The sequence below is a fragment of the Herpailurus yagouaroundi genome, unplaced genomic scaffold, assembly GCF_014898765.1.
Source record: "Herpailurus yagouaroundi ecotype Mexico unplaced genomic scaffold, PumYag 220, whole genome shotgun sequence".
Classification (NCBI taxonomy): domain Eukaryota; kingdom Metazoa; phylum Chordata; class Mammalia; order Carnivora; family Felidae; genus Herpailurus; species Herpailurus yagouaroundi.
The window spans coordinates 2,933,060-2,949,121 of record NW_024412451.1 but is presented as its reverse complement, the minus strand read 5'-3'; the positions used below and the strand labels follow the sequence as shown (position 1 = coordinate 2,949,121).

At 52.4% G+C, this 16,062-nt stretch overlaps 1 protein-coding gene across 1 annotated transcript in view; it reads right to left on the bottom strand.

Annotated features, from left to right (window-relative positions):
* Positions 1–3,323, bottom strand: part of CCDC61 (coiled-coil domain containing 61) — a 25,465-nt gene extending 22,142 nt beyond the window's left edge. Inside the window, exon 1 of the mRNA XM_040457459.1 lies at positions 3,258–3,323. The gene's annotated coding sequence lies outside the window, so the exon portion shown is untranslated. The remainder of the gene's footprint in view (positions 1–3,257) is intronic.
* Positions 3,324–16,062: the final 12,739 nt, after the last annotated feature.

Below are 16,062 nucleotides of genomic sequence, written 5' to 3'. Positions count from 1 at the left end.
ACCCTGCATTCGAGGCCCCGCCCCCGCCAACCCGTGACGTCAGCCCTTCAACCTTGCGCGCTCCGCGTGGACACCGCAGCACCCCACTCGGGCCCACAACAGCTGACCCCACTTCTCCGGCCTCATGACATCATGGCTTCAGCACACACGCACATGCGCACAAGCCCCCTCAACTTTCCGACCCCAGCCCTCTCCCTCTCGTCTTTCACTAAGATGACTCCCCTCTCCGCTGCCAGGGCCACACCACGGTCCCTGGCTCCTCCCCCTCCCAACAGCGCTCCCCGGATATTCCAGATTTCACAGCCCTCGCCCTACGGTGGGGGTGGTGGGAGCCGAGCCAAGAAAAATCCACATCACCATCTCCCACACAAGACAGGGGTAAATCACCAGCTCTGGCAGCCCCCACCCCGGGTGGTTATTTCCACCCTCTCCGCAGCGCCCTCCTGCCCCCACCACCACACGTTCCAGCCTGGCCATGACCTAGCCGGCCTCTCCGCAGTGTGGCCCCCCCCCCCCCACCTCACATACTATACACACCGGCCTGGCCCCGCCCCCATTCTAAGCTCACCTCACCGCCCAGTGGGTGAATTTGAGCCGGCTAGAACTCCCCTCCCTTACGCCCTGCGCTCCCGCAGAATATAGACCAGAGCCCTCCACACTGTCCCCCTGGAACACATAAACACGAAAGGCTTCTGGGACTCCCCAGCATCCACACCTCCATAGCGCACACCGCAGCCCATCACCACCCCGTGGGGTATCCAAATCCCCCCCCCCCCCACTATCCCTCAAAGGCTTTTTGCCTTAGATAAGGACGATGCACACCGATCAACCGGTGACTCATCCTTTAATTCTGCTCTCTGGCAGCTGCTGTAACCACCCCCCATTTTACGGAGGACGAAACTGAGGCTTGCCCAGAATCCTGCAGCGAGGGAAAGGCACACTAGATCCCCTACACATTACCCAGCTACCCTTCCCGGACCACCTTCTGCTTCCTCCCATAACTCCCTGCTCCTTTCCCTCCCAGCACCAATCCTTCTGGGTGGTCTCGTATCTTAAGCATGACACACAGGGACTCCTGGCCTCAGCTCCCATCCCACCACCTGCCCACAGCGTGACCCAGGGCAAGGCACTTAGCCTTTCTGGGCCTTTTCCCATCAGTCAAGTGGGGATAATAAGAGCTCCCATCTCACACAGGGTGACTGTGGGGATTAAATTAATACATGGAAGGAGGTTCGAACAGTGCCTGGCTTTCGGTCAGCTGTTTACCATCTGTGCAACTAGCTGATGATTAGTTGACAGACTAGAAACCCAAGATTTTGATCATTCCTAGGTCTTCAGCACCGTGGGCCTGGCACAGATCAGGGGCTACTCTATGCAAGATGCCAGGAAAACGGGGTTGTGGGTACTGGAGATACAGCCAAGGTCTTGTCCTCTCAGCTCACCCCTTGTCGCCAGGTCCCAGCTCCAACGTCCACTCCTGCAGGAAGCCCTCCCTGACCCCCAGGCTAGGTGAGGAGCTGTCTCAACCACCAGGCTCCCCAGCACTGCCCAGCAGAGGGCCAGCCACAGAGGGGAGGTTTAACGATGAGACAGCTCCTGTCCAAGCTCTCAACTGGTTTCTCCGAGGGCTGCAGGTGGTTGATGACAATGCGGGATCTTGGGCATGGCCCCCAAATCGGCAGAAGCAGAACTTCTTGGGGGGTGGGGGGGTGGGCCCAGGAATCTGCATTTCCCACAAGCTCCCCCAGCACTGAGATCTGAGACCTTACACCCCTGGACGCCACAGTCTTCCCAGTTTATTACCCCATCTTGACCCCACCACCCCACCCAAGACTCTCCCAATACATCCCAATATGTCTGAGGAACAATGAGGAGGCCAGGGTGGCTGAAGCCGTGTGAACAAGGGAGAATGGCAGGAGTTGGGGGCAAAGTGGAGGGGGAGCTGGATCCGGTGGGGGCACTACAAGCTTGGCAAGGACTTCTGCGTGAGGTGAGAGCTACGGGGGTGTCTTGACCAGGGAACACCATGATCTGACTTGTGTTTTAACAGGAACCTCCAACTGGGGGGGGGGGGGGGGCGGGTCAAGGGCAAAGGCAAGGAGCCCAGCAAGGAGGCCACTGCAACAGACCAGGCAAGAGCAGGTGATGGCCCGGATCAAAGCAGTAGCAAGGGAGGTGGTGAGATATGGATAGATTCTGGAAGTGCTTTGAAGACAGGCCCATGAGATGTGCCGACTGACAGATGCCATGTGGGCACTAGAAAAGGGAGAGTCAAGGACAATTCCAAGGTTTTTGTCCTGAGTACCCAAAAGGATGGAACTGACATGAGCTGGGTTTGAAGATTGAAAGGGGGAAATACAAGCTTGATTGGGGACAAGTTTTTAAAGCATGTATGTCAGTTGGACCTCCAAGTAGAGAAGAGTCGGCCGTTGGACAAATGAGTCTGGAGTTCAGGGGAGAGATCCAGACTGCAGACAGGCATTTGGAGACATCATTATATAAAGAGCATGTGAAGCCAAGAGACTGGGTGAGGCCACTAGGTGGGAGATATAGACAAGTAAGAGATGAGGTCACCCTAACGATGATAAAACTGAGGCACAGAAGGTTAAACAATTGGCCCAAAGACACCGTGACGTTCAGTGGCAGGGCCAGTGGCAAAGCCAGCATTTAAACTCAGGCAGCCCCAACTCCAGACCCACACTCTGAACCACTGGTAGTGTTGTTAGGAACTTTCAGAGTTAATTCATTCAAAACCTGGCACATAGTAAGCCCTCAACAAACGCTACGTGTATCGATCACATGCCTTCACACCTCGTTAACACACACCTTCATCCCCGGAGTCCTCACTCATTTCCTCCCTCGATATAGTTCCTCACCTGCCCTCCACCCGAATCAAAGCTTGTAACTCATCGCAAGGACCTCCGCTCCTCCACACTGCGCTGTAATAACCCCTTGCCTTAAAACCTCCCATTAAATCGCAAGGCTATATCACAAGGGCATTTCTGTATTTTACCACCTGCTGTCGCCTGCTTTACACACTTTCCCCATTAAAGACCCTCCTGAGAAATACAAAACATCTCCCCCACTCATACGCTGCCCTCTGCCTTACAAACACTCATCAGAGCGCCCATCCGTGTTAAAGGTCACCCCCTCTCGACTCTTACACTGCCCGCCGCAGCCCACCTTCCCCCAGAGTATCCCCTCCCCCCAGGATCGCCTCCCCGGCCCGCGCACCCGCTACTCCCGCCGCCTCTCACCTTCTCCACAGACACCCCTCCTCGCGAGGGGTTCAACTGCCGAAGCTCCAGCCCCGCCCCAAGATCCGGCCTTCTCGCTTCTGATTGGCCCTGGTTTACTCCCAGCCGAGTTCTCATTAGTCAAAACAGACGCCCGTCACGCCGTGTCCCGCCTCAGAGAAGAGCCCACCCACCAAAGCTTGCAATTGGCCAACTCGGATGAGAGGTTCCTAAATGGGCCGGGTCGTCGGTCTTCTCTCCAATCTTTACTGGCTAATTACTACTGCCAGTCATACAAGGAGGGGTGTTCCTCGGAGGGGAGGAAATCCTGGAAGTAGCCCCTTGACTCCGCCTATCGCCCCCTGCAGCGGAATAGGACGCTCCCACGCCGAGGGGCGGACCAGAGGAGAGCCGGGAACGCATGCGCACAGGCGGGTCTTGGCCGCCGCGGGTCCGGAAGCTGCGGAGAAGTTCTTAGCTGGAAGGCGGGTTTGCGATTCATCGTTGCTCAGTGTGTTCCAAGTCTACATTAAACACTCACAGGCCTTGGCTTATTTAAACTTAACAACCCTGCAGTGTAGGGGTGCTATGATCCCCATTTTGTTATTAAGGAAACAGTCTCAGAGAGGTACAGCCGCTGCCCGGGGATCGCACAGCTTGAGAACGTATTCCTATTTTGAGCCAATGAGTCATCAACAGGGCCCATAGAGCTTATAGAATTTGGTGGAGGTGTAGGGGAGGGGAGCATTCCTTAAGAAAAGAAATACAAAGTTACCAACACAAAATTGGGTATGAACATGAAAATGTAGACTATGGAATAATAACAAGTTACACATTTAAAAGAGCTCACAAACACCACAAACGTTGCACAATCCCCAAAGATAACGTAATGTTTTTATTAATTCACTGCCTGACACACCTCTGTGGTTTGTCGCCTACTTTTTTGGCTGTGTGTACTTATTTCATAATATCCTGATCTACAGAGAGAACAGTAAATTCTCTTTTCCTCTAGTGTGCTGGATGAAACTTTTTCTTAGTCATTATAGCTTAGAAAAAGTTTCAACTTCACAAGTCCATATTGGTGATGTCATCTAAATATTTTGGAAATTTGTGAAACCTTTCACAATGTTTAACTCATGTTAGCTACATTTCGGAACATGTGTTCATGGACTAGCTTCTGGCTCAGTTCTTTTAATCATTAACTCACCTCGGTTATACAGGGGCTTGTGGAGTAGCCACTAGAGCGTAAGGTCATGCCCCAGTAGACGGTGGGCCTCGTACTAGTGAGTTAGCACGTTGGACAATAGGAGCGCTCCTGGAAGCCATTCCTACACCAAGACAACTAGTTAGGCAATTTAAGTATATCTGAAAATGGCTATGAACCGCATCAGCATATCTCATGAAATGTAACCTGAATGTACTGAGCACCTACTATGCTCCAGGCACTTTTCTGGGTGCTGGGGGTAGGTGCATCAGTGAACAAAGAGAAAAAGAAGCCTATGCCTAGTGAAAGGAAGACACACAATTAAGTATAAACACATACATACATAAAACAGTGAGTAAATGTATGTATGATGTCAGATTGTGATAAGTACTATGGAGAAAATAAAGCAGAGCAAAGGAGACAGGATGGTCAGAGAAGGTGTCTCAGAGAAGGTGACTTAGAAGAGAGACCTAAAGAAAGTGAACGAACCAGTCTTGTGGATACAGGGGTAGAGCATTCCAGGAGAAGCAAACAATGAGGGCAAAAGCCCAGAGGTGGGAGCCCGCCTGATGCAGTGAGGAGGGGGGCGCCTAACTGGTTTAGGTGGTAGAGTATGCGGCACTCGATCTCGGGGTCATGCGTTTGAGCTCCACGTTGGGTTAGAGATCGCCTTAAAAAAAGGCAGGGGGAGGAGGTCCATACTGAGTGGGTAAGAAGGTGGAAGAAGATACCTGGAGGGAGCCAGAAGCTAAGTCATGTAGGGCATTGTAAGCCATTGTGAGGTCTTTGGATGTTGCCCTGAGTGAGATGGGACCCATTGAAGATGGAGGGCAGCAGGGACACAATTTGATTCACATCTTCAGTGGTCGTGCTGGTGGCTGTGTTAAGAATAGGGTGTTAAGGGGCACCTGAGGGCTCAGTCAGTTAAGTGCCGGACTCTTGATTCTCTTGATTTCCGCTCAGGTCATGATCTCATGGTTAGTGGGTTTGAGCCCCACATCGGGCTCTGTGCTGACAGTGTGGACAGCCTGCTTGGGATTCTGTCTCCCTCTCTCTGCCCCTCCCCTGCTTACTCTCTATCTCTCTCTCAAAATAAATAAAAGTAAACTTAAATTAAAAAAAAAAAAGAATAGGCTGCTAAAATAATTCAAATGAAATAAAATGGTGCAATCTGTGGAAAACAGTTTAGCAGTTCCTCAAAAACCTAAACATAGAATTGCCACAGGACCCAGCAATTCCACTCCTGGGTATTTACCCAAGAGAATTAAAAACTGGTGTTCAAACAAATTATCTGTACGTGAGTATGCATAGTAGTACCATTCATGATAGCCAAAAAATGGCAATAACCCAAATGCCAATCCACAGATGAATGGATAAGCAAGGTGTGGTATATCCATGCAATGGGATATTATTCAGCCCTGAAAAGGGATGGGGTACTGGTTCATGCTACGATGTGGATGAATCTTGAAAATATAATGGGTGAAGAAAGCCATACACAAAGGTCACATATTGCATGAGTCCATTCATACAAAATGTCCAGAGTAGGCAAATCCATAGAGACAGAAAGCTGATTAGTGGTGCCAGGGATTGGGGGTGTGGGTAGGGGTGGGAATGGGGAGTCACTGTTTAATGGGCGTGAGGTCTCCTTTGGGGATGATGAAAATGTTTTGGAAATAATAGAGATGATGCTTTCACAACACTGTGAATGTACGAGATGCCTCTGGCTTGTGCCCTGTAAAATGGTTCATCTTTTAACCAAAAGATTTTTTAAAATTATAATTCAAATGAGAGATGATGGTGGCTTTTAGGAAGCCGTAGGAGATGTAGTTAGAATCCACACATGTTCCTAAGATAGAGCTGACAGAATCCACTGATGGGTTGGGTGTTGGGAGGGAGATGAAGAAACGAGTCAAAATGATTGCAAGGTTTTTTGATCTAAGAAGCTGCTAAGACAAAGTTTCCATTTATTGAGATTAGATGAATAGCAAGCAGGTGGGGCACAGGGGGAAGTCGGGCTCGGGAGTTTGGTTTTGGACGCTACGAGGTACCTAACAGACTTCCAACTGGACGTTCATTGAGAGGATAAATGAATATATGAATCTGAGTTCTGGGGTGAGGTCCAGCCTAGAGAGATATAGAAATTTGGAATGCCATCACTAAAAGGGTGGGTGAAAAAAGAAAAGAGAAGATAAGCACTGAGCCCCAATGTTCAAGGACCCCAGAGATGAGGAAGAAATGACAGACAAGGAGCAGCCATTGAGATAGGAAGAAAATCATGAGTGTGGAGAGTCTTGAGAGCCAGGGGAAGAAGATAAACCTAGAAAGAGAGTGACTATCAGTGAGAGGGCTCAAGTAACATGAGGGCAGGTCACTGGACTATTGGATTGAGCCACATGGAGGTCACCAAGTAATCAACTCAAAAGTTGATTCGGCCAAGTGGTGAAGCCAAACCCTGGTTGGGTGATTCAAGAAGGACTGAGGAGGGGCGCCTGGGTGGCTCAGTCGGTTAAGCGTCCGACTTCAGCTCAGGTCATGATCTCGCGGTCCGTGAGTTCGAGCCCCGTGTTGGGCTCTGGGCTGATGGCTTAGAGCCTGGAGCCTGCTTCCGATTCTGTGTCTCCCTCTCTCTCTGCCCCTTCCCCATTCATGCTCTGTCTCTCTCTGTCTCAAAAATAAATAAACGTTAAAAAAATTTTTTTAAAAAAAAGGACTGAGGAAGGGAATAGAATAGGAGACATTAGTACAGATCCCTCCGTTTCTCTCTCCCTCTCTCTCTCCCTGTCTCTCTCTCTCTTCCTCTTTTTAGGGTTTGCCGTAAAACTGTAAAGAGCAGAGAACAGTGGATCTGTAGCTAGAAAGCATATTTGTGGTAAGACATGTTTTATGACATCAAGAACGATCTAGAAGAGAGAGGAGTGCCTGACAGACAGGGGAGACTCGCTTGATTTATGTCCCTGAGTAGATGGAAGAGATGGGATCTAGTGCACACTAGCAGCGTTTCCATAGTTACCAGGAGGGAAGGCAGAGAATGGGGTCTCAGGTGCAGGTAGGACATAGATGCCCTGGGAGCCTTCCAATGGCTCCTCTCCTCTTCATGAGATCGGAGCCCGGTCAAGGGTGAGAATGAAGAGTGGGGCAAGGGGAGAGGTTCAAGGGGGAGGTGAATGGACATGAGGAAGGCATCCAGGCCACGATCAGCATGGAGCCTACCTCGGGGCTCCATCCCATGACCCTAGGATCATGACCTGAGCCGGAATCAAGAGTGGAACGCTCGACCGACTGAGCCACCCAGGTGCCCCTTAACGTGATTTTTTTTTTAACGTGAGGTTCTATAATTATTATGCTTATGATAAAGAGATAAATCCATTACCAGATTTGCTAAGGCCATCAGCAAACATACCCTAAGCAACCCCTGCATTGTCCTGTCAGGTGATTACGGCTGATTAATATAGAACAGTCATGGAGCCATGGCTGCTTCTGCTCTATGCCTCCTGAGAGGCAGCGAGGGGGTTCATGAACCTGTCTGCCTGGGTTTGAAGCCCAGCTCCGCTTCTTAAGGTCTATCTCTCCATGTCTCGGCTTTCTCATCTGTAAAATGGGGATGATAGGAGCAGCTGTGCCTCATAGTGTTTTTTTGTGACTTGGTTATTACATACGAAGCACCTACCACAGTGCCTGCCATGGAAGGAAACAGAATAAACCATGGCCATTATCGTATCATTGAATCCTCTTAATCTAGGAGAGAGGTAGGTACTACAATGATCCCTTTTTTACTTAAACTGACAGAAACTAAAGTATTAAAGTGTTAGTATTCAAGGGGCGCCTGGGGGGGGGGGGGAGGGCCCAGTCGGTTTAAGCATCCAACTTGGGCTCAGGTCACGATCTCGCGGTCGTGAGTTCGAGCCCCACGTGGGGCTCTGTACTGACAGCTCGGAGCCCGGAGCCTGCTTCAGATTCTGGGTCTCCCTCTCTCTCTGCCCCTCCCCTGCTTGTGCTCTGTCTCTCTCTGTGTCTGAAAAATGAATAAACATTTAAAAAAATAAAGTGTTAGTATTCAAAGCCTTACACACACACACACACACACACACACACACGCACGCACATGCGCCTGCACACACGCATACGGCTGTACGTGTTTGTAGTAATTCTAGGTGCAAATGAAGACTTAAGAAGCCCAGAGAAGCTACACTGATCTACATAAGTACGTAAAGCAATATTTTCACAGCCACTAGATTAGCCACAATTAGGTGATCTGAGAACACCGAGTTCCAGAGAAGTATCTGGAAGAATGGGTCAGCCGGCATTGATGGTAGCAATATAAACAGGTGTGTCCTTTCTGGAGAGCAATCTGGAATACTCCGAGAAATTAAATACGAGGATGCCTGGCACCCTCCTCTCTCCACTCTCCGACAGGCCTGTGCACGAGGTCTGCAGGAGGATGCAAATTGCGTGTGGTGTAGAAGCAAAGAATTGGAGGGACTTTTATGCCCATCACCGGGTCTTGAGAAATGGAATGTGGAATGAGTAGTGAGGAACCCCCACAGCAATACAAAAGAGAGAGAAGCAATCATCATGCTGTGCTTAGTCAATGCCTGCTGCTAAATGCTTTAAGATGCCAGCTGGCAATGGTCCGGTGAGAAAGGTGCCCTTTTGGAACCACCTCCATTCTACCTGGAGAAGCTGTGGACCAGAGAGGTTAAGACACTTGCCCGAGGGCATCCAGCTAGTGAGCCGTCCGGGCCTGGGATTTTAAACTCAGGCGGCCTCTCCAGAATCCTCCTGTGACTCTCTCTTCAGGAGCTAGAAATCAACATAGCCACACAGAGAGCTCTCCAAAAGCACAATGAGAGAAAGAGAAGGAGGTTTGCGGCTAGCTGACATTTTTGCGAATTTAAAACGCACGCAAAGAAACTGACTGTAAGGATACACGCGAATCTGAATCAAAGAACAGAAGAGGGGCGCCTGGGTGGCGCAGTCGGTTAAGCGCCCGACTTCGGCTCAGGTCACGATCTCCTGGTTCAGGAGTTCCAGCCCCGCGTCGGGCTCTGTGCCGACAGCTCGGATGGGGGGGGGGGGGGGCGGGGAGGCAGAAGAAAGGGGGAAATGACTAATATGAAATTCAACCAAAGATGATGGCATAGAATCGGCTCACGTCTGTGCACTTGTGGTTCCAAGGTAGGGAAGCATCGAGATTCCCCGGGAGGGGAGAATTCGGGGGGGGGGGGTATGTACCCTGGAGAAAGTTGGTCGAGAGAAGAGGGGCAAGTGAGAAAGAGAAGCAGAGTGATAAAAGTTGGTAAGAGGGTAGCCTTGCAACAGCCAGACTGTCAGGGTTCAAATTCCAACTCAACCCCAAGTGACTTGACCTCCCTGTGCCTTTGTTTCCTGTCTTTTTTTTTTTTTTAATGCCCCACATGGGGCTTGAACTGACGACCCCAAGATCAAGAGTCACAAACTCTACGGACTGAGCCAAGCAGGCACCCTTCTCTCCCTAATATTTGTAAAACCACACCCTTGGGAGAGAGAACATAGAAAGCCCCTTCTTTCCCTACAAACCTAAGGCAAGAAATCTGTATTGCGCCTCGATGCTCTTACGGAAATCCCACTTGTCTTTCTCTTGGACACCACACGGTCTATAATCCGACTTGGCTTTTAAAAGGCCGGAAAGGGGGCCACGGTGAAAGCGGGGAGCCCAGGAAGAGGCTCCTATGGGAGTCCAGCGGGGAGCCCTTGGGGGCCTGCACCTCGGCGGTGTTGACCTTGACAGACGTGGCGGGCGAGGTGGGGTCAGATTTAGAATCTTGGGTTTGCTGCTGGATTGGATGTAGGTGTGAGGGACAGAGAGGGTGGCAAGGGCGAATGCAAGGTTTTTGGCCTGAGCGACAGGGAGAGTTTGGAATTTATCCCGGAGGCGGTCAAAATCATAGGAAGATGTTGAGGCTGGCGTGGGGGAGGGGACTGGGTCAGATGCCATGATCACCAAGGAAGCAGCCAGACTGGGAACACAGGCCTGGGAGACAGGCCAGGAGGATGGATTGTAGCCCTGGCTCAGCCCCCAACTCACTGTGGGCTCCTGGGCAGGATAAAACTGTTCTCTGGACCTCCGTTTCCCCGTCCTACAAAGAGCCTGCTAGGAATAAAAGATCCCTAAAAGGCCCCCTCGGGGCAAGTATTTTTGATCCAAGATTCTCTGACTCGAATATTCTCAGGATCAGATAAATACACAATCATTAGTCAAGGTCAAACCTCTTCTTTTGAATCCTCCTTCCCAGAGCCCCACTGGACAGGACGCAGAATTTCTCGGGTCTGGAAACCAGGGGCATAATATCAGTGAGAACGGCGGGTGGTATTTGTTGAGCACACATTCTGTGCCAAGGGCTGTCCACGCTCCATCACACTGAGACCGGACAGCAGGAGTGAGAGGTGGGTGCTTTGCTGTCAGCCCCCACGTGCCAATGGGGAAGCTGAGGCTCCGAAGAGGTGAAATGATTTGCCCGAAGCCACGTAGAAGCACCAGGATTCCAGCGATGTCTCCCCACCTGCGTTACTGTCACCCCGGGCCAGCCAGCCACCAACACCTCTCACCCAGATGTTCGCAATCACCTCCTCACGGGGGCCACTTACTTCTACCCGCCCCCCGGCCCGCCCTCCCCCGGCCCCGACACCGACACCACGTTGCCAGAAGGATCTGGGGTAAAACCTGAGTCAGCCCGAGCCCTTTCTCTGCTCAAAACTCTCCCAGGATTGCCAGCGCACTCAAAGTTAAGTCTTGACGGTGGCCCTCAAGGCCCCACAGGGGCTGCTTCCTGCCTAACTGGCCTCATTCCTCCCGTCCTCCCCTCCCCCTGCTCTGCTGCAGCTTCCCTGGGCTCCTCTTTCTTCCTCCAACAAGCCAGGTGCGCTCCTGCCTCAGGGCCTTTGCACCTGCTCTTCCCTCTGCCTGGACCTCTCTTCCCCCAGAGACCCATATGACTGACTCCCTCACCTCCTCTTCCTTCAGGTCTCTGCTCAAGTGCCACCTCCTCAGTGAGGCTTTCCCTGCCCACTATTCTTAAGCCCAAAGCCCTACTCTCACACCCCCCCCTTGCACCCCAACCCCTCATCCCCCTTCCCTGATGTATTTTTCCTCACAGCACTTATCATCTAACATACTGTATGTTTTACTTCTTTGGCTCATTTATCGTCTATCTCCTAGAATGTGAGCTCATGGGATTTGTGTCTATTTTGTTCACTGCTGTATCTCCAGTGCCCAGGACGGTGCCCAACACACAGCACACGCTCAATAAATATTTTTGTCAAATGGATAAATAAGGATCCGTCTTCAAGGTTGACGCTAACTGTACATTGGGTACGTATGGTTATGCCGGTATGGCCACAACTACCATGCGTTCGATACATTGGGTTGACTCTTCGTGTGTTGGCTTCCGATCCCATTTCTCCGTCTCTCCCGTCCCTGCTGGGGTCTGGGCAAAGAGCCCCTCCTCCTTGGAGTCTGTTCTGGCTCCATGCCAGCCCCCCGGGGTTGGCCCCTTCTCCGTTGCCTCTTTGATGCCCATGTCACTCCCCTGGGGAAAATCCCCCAGCGATCCCAGGATTCCACCTCGTAACCGCCACGCTGGGGTTTTTCACACTGTTGGTCACGACCGGTTAGTGGACTGTGAAATCAACTGACATTTTTCAATAGAAAAGAACAGATCGGAGTCTGTGCCCATAGGGTAGACGTAATATACCCTAAGGTATAGGGGAAGTGTGAGTTTGTGAAACTTTTGTTTTGTGTTCTATGCATCGGGTGATGACCTAAGTGTATTTCTTACCCTGGGTCAAAACAGTTTGCCAAATCCTGCACCACACAGTCCTGACTCGTAAATCCCATGTACAGACTGGATGGACAATATTAATATCAGCTCAGACTTCTCTCTTCGCTGGCTGGGACCCATGCCAAGTGGTTTCACCTACTTCCGTTCTTGGACTCCTGGCCGCAGCCTGAGCACCGCTGTGATTCCCAGTTGACAGAAGATGAGACTGAGGCTCAGACTGGAGAAAGCCCATGCCTGAGAGCTGGGAAGAAGGCCCAACCTCCCTCCTCAGACTACCTGCTCCCTGGCTTGCCCAATCCCTCCCAATCTGCTCTCCATCTACATGGAGCGCTCAGGTTCGCCCGCCCATCCCTCAACGCCCCAGGTTCAAGGTGCCTCATGGATCTTCCAAAACCTCAGCCGGCGGTACCGTTTGAACTCCCACTTTGCACGCTAGAAAACTGAGGCCAGTCAGCCTTTCCAGGAATCCGCCATCCCATCACCCTTCTCCAAACTTCTTTAGAAGCAGGAGAGAGAAAGGGCTGAGGCCACGTCTTTGACTGCCTGGGTTCAAATGTCGCGCCTCAAAACTGTGTGATTTCAGGCAGCCTCTCTGAGCCTCAGTTTCCTTTCCTGCAAAATTGGAATAATAACAGTGCCTACCCATAAGGCCATGCTTAAGCCTTAAATAAGTTGGAACACATGCAAAGTTCTTAGATCGGCCGCCACACCCCTCTGTCGGGCATCTTCCCAACAGCCCTATGCAATTAGGTTACTATTTGCCCCCCAACATTGTTGCAGAGAAGGGGAGGCCCTTGCCTGAGTTCATACGGCGAGAAAATGGGAGAGTAAGAATTCGGAGGCGGGTCTGGCTGGGCTGTTAGCCACGGAGTCACAACAGCCCTGGGGATAGTGGTTCGACAGCAACAGCAGGAACGGCATTTTCCAAATTAAGGAACGTGGTGGGACGCGGAGAAGGTAAGGACACGCCCAAGTCACGCAGCGTGTAAATGTCAGAACCAAGATGCAAACCCAGGCTTGTGTGTGTCCGGGGGCAGGCTGACCTTTGCCCCAGGAGCCCCTCCATAACGTTCTGGCGGAGCGGAAGGAAAAAGCGCGGGGAGGGGTGCCCTTGCCTCAGCTCGGTCTAGAGGATTGTATGCTTAGTGCCAGCCCCTACCCACCCTAAGCTGGCTGCTCCCCTGAAGGCCCTGGCGTGGAGATACTGGGGTGGCAAGGATGATGGCGGAGGGGGTGTAGCGGCCCCCTCCTCTGGCCTCAGATCGGGGCTCTGCAATCCCCCAGGATTTGGTGCTTGGAAAGCTGACGTTAGGTTGCTATGGCAATGGGTTTGGGGCGGTTGCCATAGCAGCAGAACTAGCCTGGGTTTAAAAATATCTAGGAGGAGGTTTGTGTTTGTGAGTGTGAGTGCGTGACCAACCGTGCTGTCGTGTGTGTCCAAATGGGAGGCCTTGGGGGGGGGGGTGGGGCCCGGGCCCCCCGCCCTCCCCTGGGGGGGGGTGACCAGCACCCCAGATGCCGTGTGTGCTGTGCCTGTCACACTGAGTGACCTGTGAGGTCCTATGCATTTTGTGCGTTAGACGATGGGAGCCATGTATCTAAATGTGTGTGATTATCCAATTTGCATGGGAGACGGGATTAGGTCTGTTTGTCAGTCTGTGTATCACATGTCGCTAACATGTATGCCTTATGTAACATAGGCTGTTTAGGTCTTACGGCTTTGATCATGTACTTGTAACTTCTCAGGGTGTGTGTGGCCAAGTGTGGAGTTATTTTGGCTTCGAATCTGTGCACCTGGGACATACTCGGATATCAGATGTGTGTCTATCTATTTTTGCATGAAACCCTGTGATGTATATATGGTCCACATGACTGGATGTCCCCTATGCATTATGGGTGCGTGCGTGTGTGTGTGTGTGTGTGTGTGTGTACCTATCCCCATGAGTGTTCTTCATACATCAGAGTGTCCCCGTGTGAAACCGTTGAGTATACACCTGTGTGTCTACAGGAGCGCCTGTGTGACTGTGGGTGTCCTGGGGATGTGGCACTTCACGCCAGACTCCATGGATGTTGGGATATGTACCTGTGCGGTGTGAGTATGTGTGCATCGAAGGGTCTAAGGTGTGGATCTTGGCCTGACCCCAGTGTCTCCCTGAATCTCTCTTGCCTCTTCCTTGTCTCCATAGCAACCAGCTCCTCAGCTCCCTCCCGGAAGATGGAGGGGGGAGGATCCAGACTGCAGTGGACCACAACCCCCTCGAATCCCCCTTGGCTCCAGGGACAATGCGGGGGGGGGGGGGGGGGGGGGAGGGGGGGGCCCCCCCCCCCCCGGCTGCCATAATTACCCCCCCACCCAGACCCCTTCTGAGCCCAATCTTGCCTCTGACTGACCTGGGAAGAATCCTTGGAGACAAGGAATTCAGGGAGAAGAAAATTCAGAAAACTGAGTTTGTATCAGAGACCATTGAATATTAGCAATGATCCACTCCAAGGAAGGGTCCTCTACTTCTAACGCCTTCGGATTCTGAAATTAAGCTTGTCCTGCACTCAAATCCCAGTTTTCCCTCTGTCTGTCTACCTGTCTGTCTGTCTGTCCTTGGACTGAGTCACATTCCACGCTCCTGGGTCTCCACTTTGTTGTCTGAAAATCAGGTTTTCTTAAGGAAGTGAATAGTGGTGCTTTCTCTATGAGGGCCAAGACTGTTTTGTTCCCTGTTGTATCCCAGGGTTTGGGACAGTGCCTGACACTTAGTAGGTGGTTCGTAAGTGCTGCTGATTGAACTGAGCACCAACTGATTGCAGCAAGCGCTACATGCTTAACACAGGTATTCATTGAACTCGATCTCCGCAGCCCTTGCAGAATCCTATGTTGATTCTTCAAGGGATGGATGAAAGATGTGAAGGGGAACGTCCCAGGTGTCAGAGGTGGGTGACACGCGAAGCGAGATTTCTTATCTGGACCAAGTGATGTCAAATCTCTTGGTCAGTTTCCTCCTCTGTAAAATGGGGATAATTGGAGTACCTGACTGAGTCGGTTGCTCTGGGGATCAAACGTAAGGTTTGTGTAGCGCTTACTTAGAACCGGACCTGGCACACAGTAAGTGCTCAATAAACGTATATTACCCGTGACTGGTGGGGAAGGTGTGGATGAGCCCAGGGTCCTCATTGTAGCCTGGGGGAGCCTGGTCCCTCTCCCAGCTGCGGAAAGGGGCGTGGTCACGCCCAGGGGGCGTGGCCCAGGCTTCAAGGACAGACCAATGGGGGCGCCGAAGGGCGCGGCCCTGACCGGCATGGGCGTGGCTTTGAGCGGGTGGGAGGGGCCAGGCCGCTGTGGGAGCCTCCGGGAAGAAGATGCTCGGGCCAGCAGCCACCGCCAGCCCTGCCGCCGCTGCCGCCCGCACCCGCCGCCCCCCGGGTCCCCACTAGCGGCTGCCTCCGCCTCCTACCTCCGGTCCCGCTCCTCCGGCCCCCCCGCCCCGAGTAGGGTCTGGGGGGCTCGGCCCTCCGGCCGGGGGAGCAAAGAGGGGGGTCCCGACCCCCCAGTGGCGCGGCCGGTCCCTGGCCTCGGTGATCTTGAGAGAGACCCCACCCCTCAGTTCTCTCTGGGCCCTATCGGGGACTCCCCCTTGCCCTCCCGTCCGGCTCACACCCGCTCTCCAGGCTCTGTCAGCCCCCCAGAACCAGCTCCCTCCCTTCTTCCCTCTCCGGGGTTCCCCCTCCCCCATCCCTCCGCCGCCGCCCCCTCCCCCTCCCACATCCCCTTCCCTCCCCCTCCCCCACCCCCGTCCCCCGCCCCCCCCCCCCC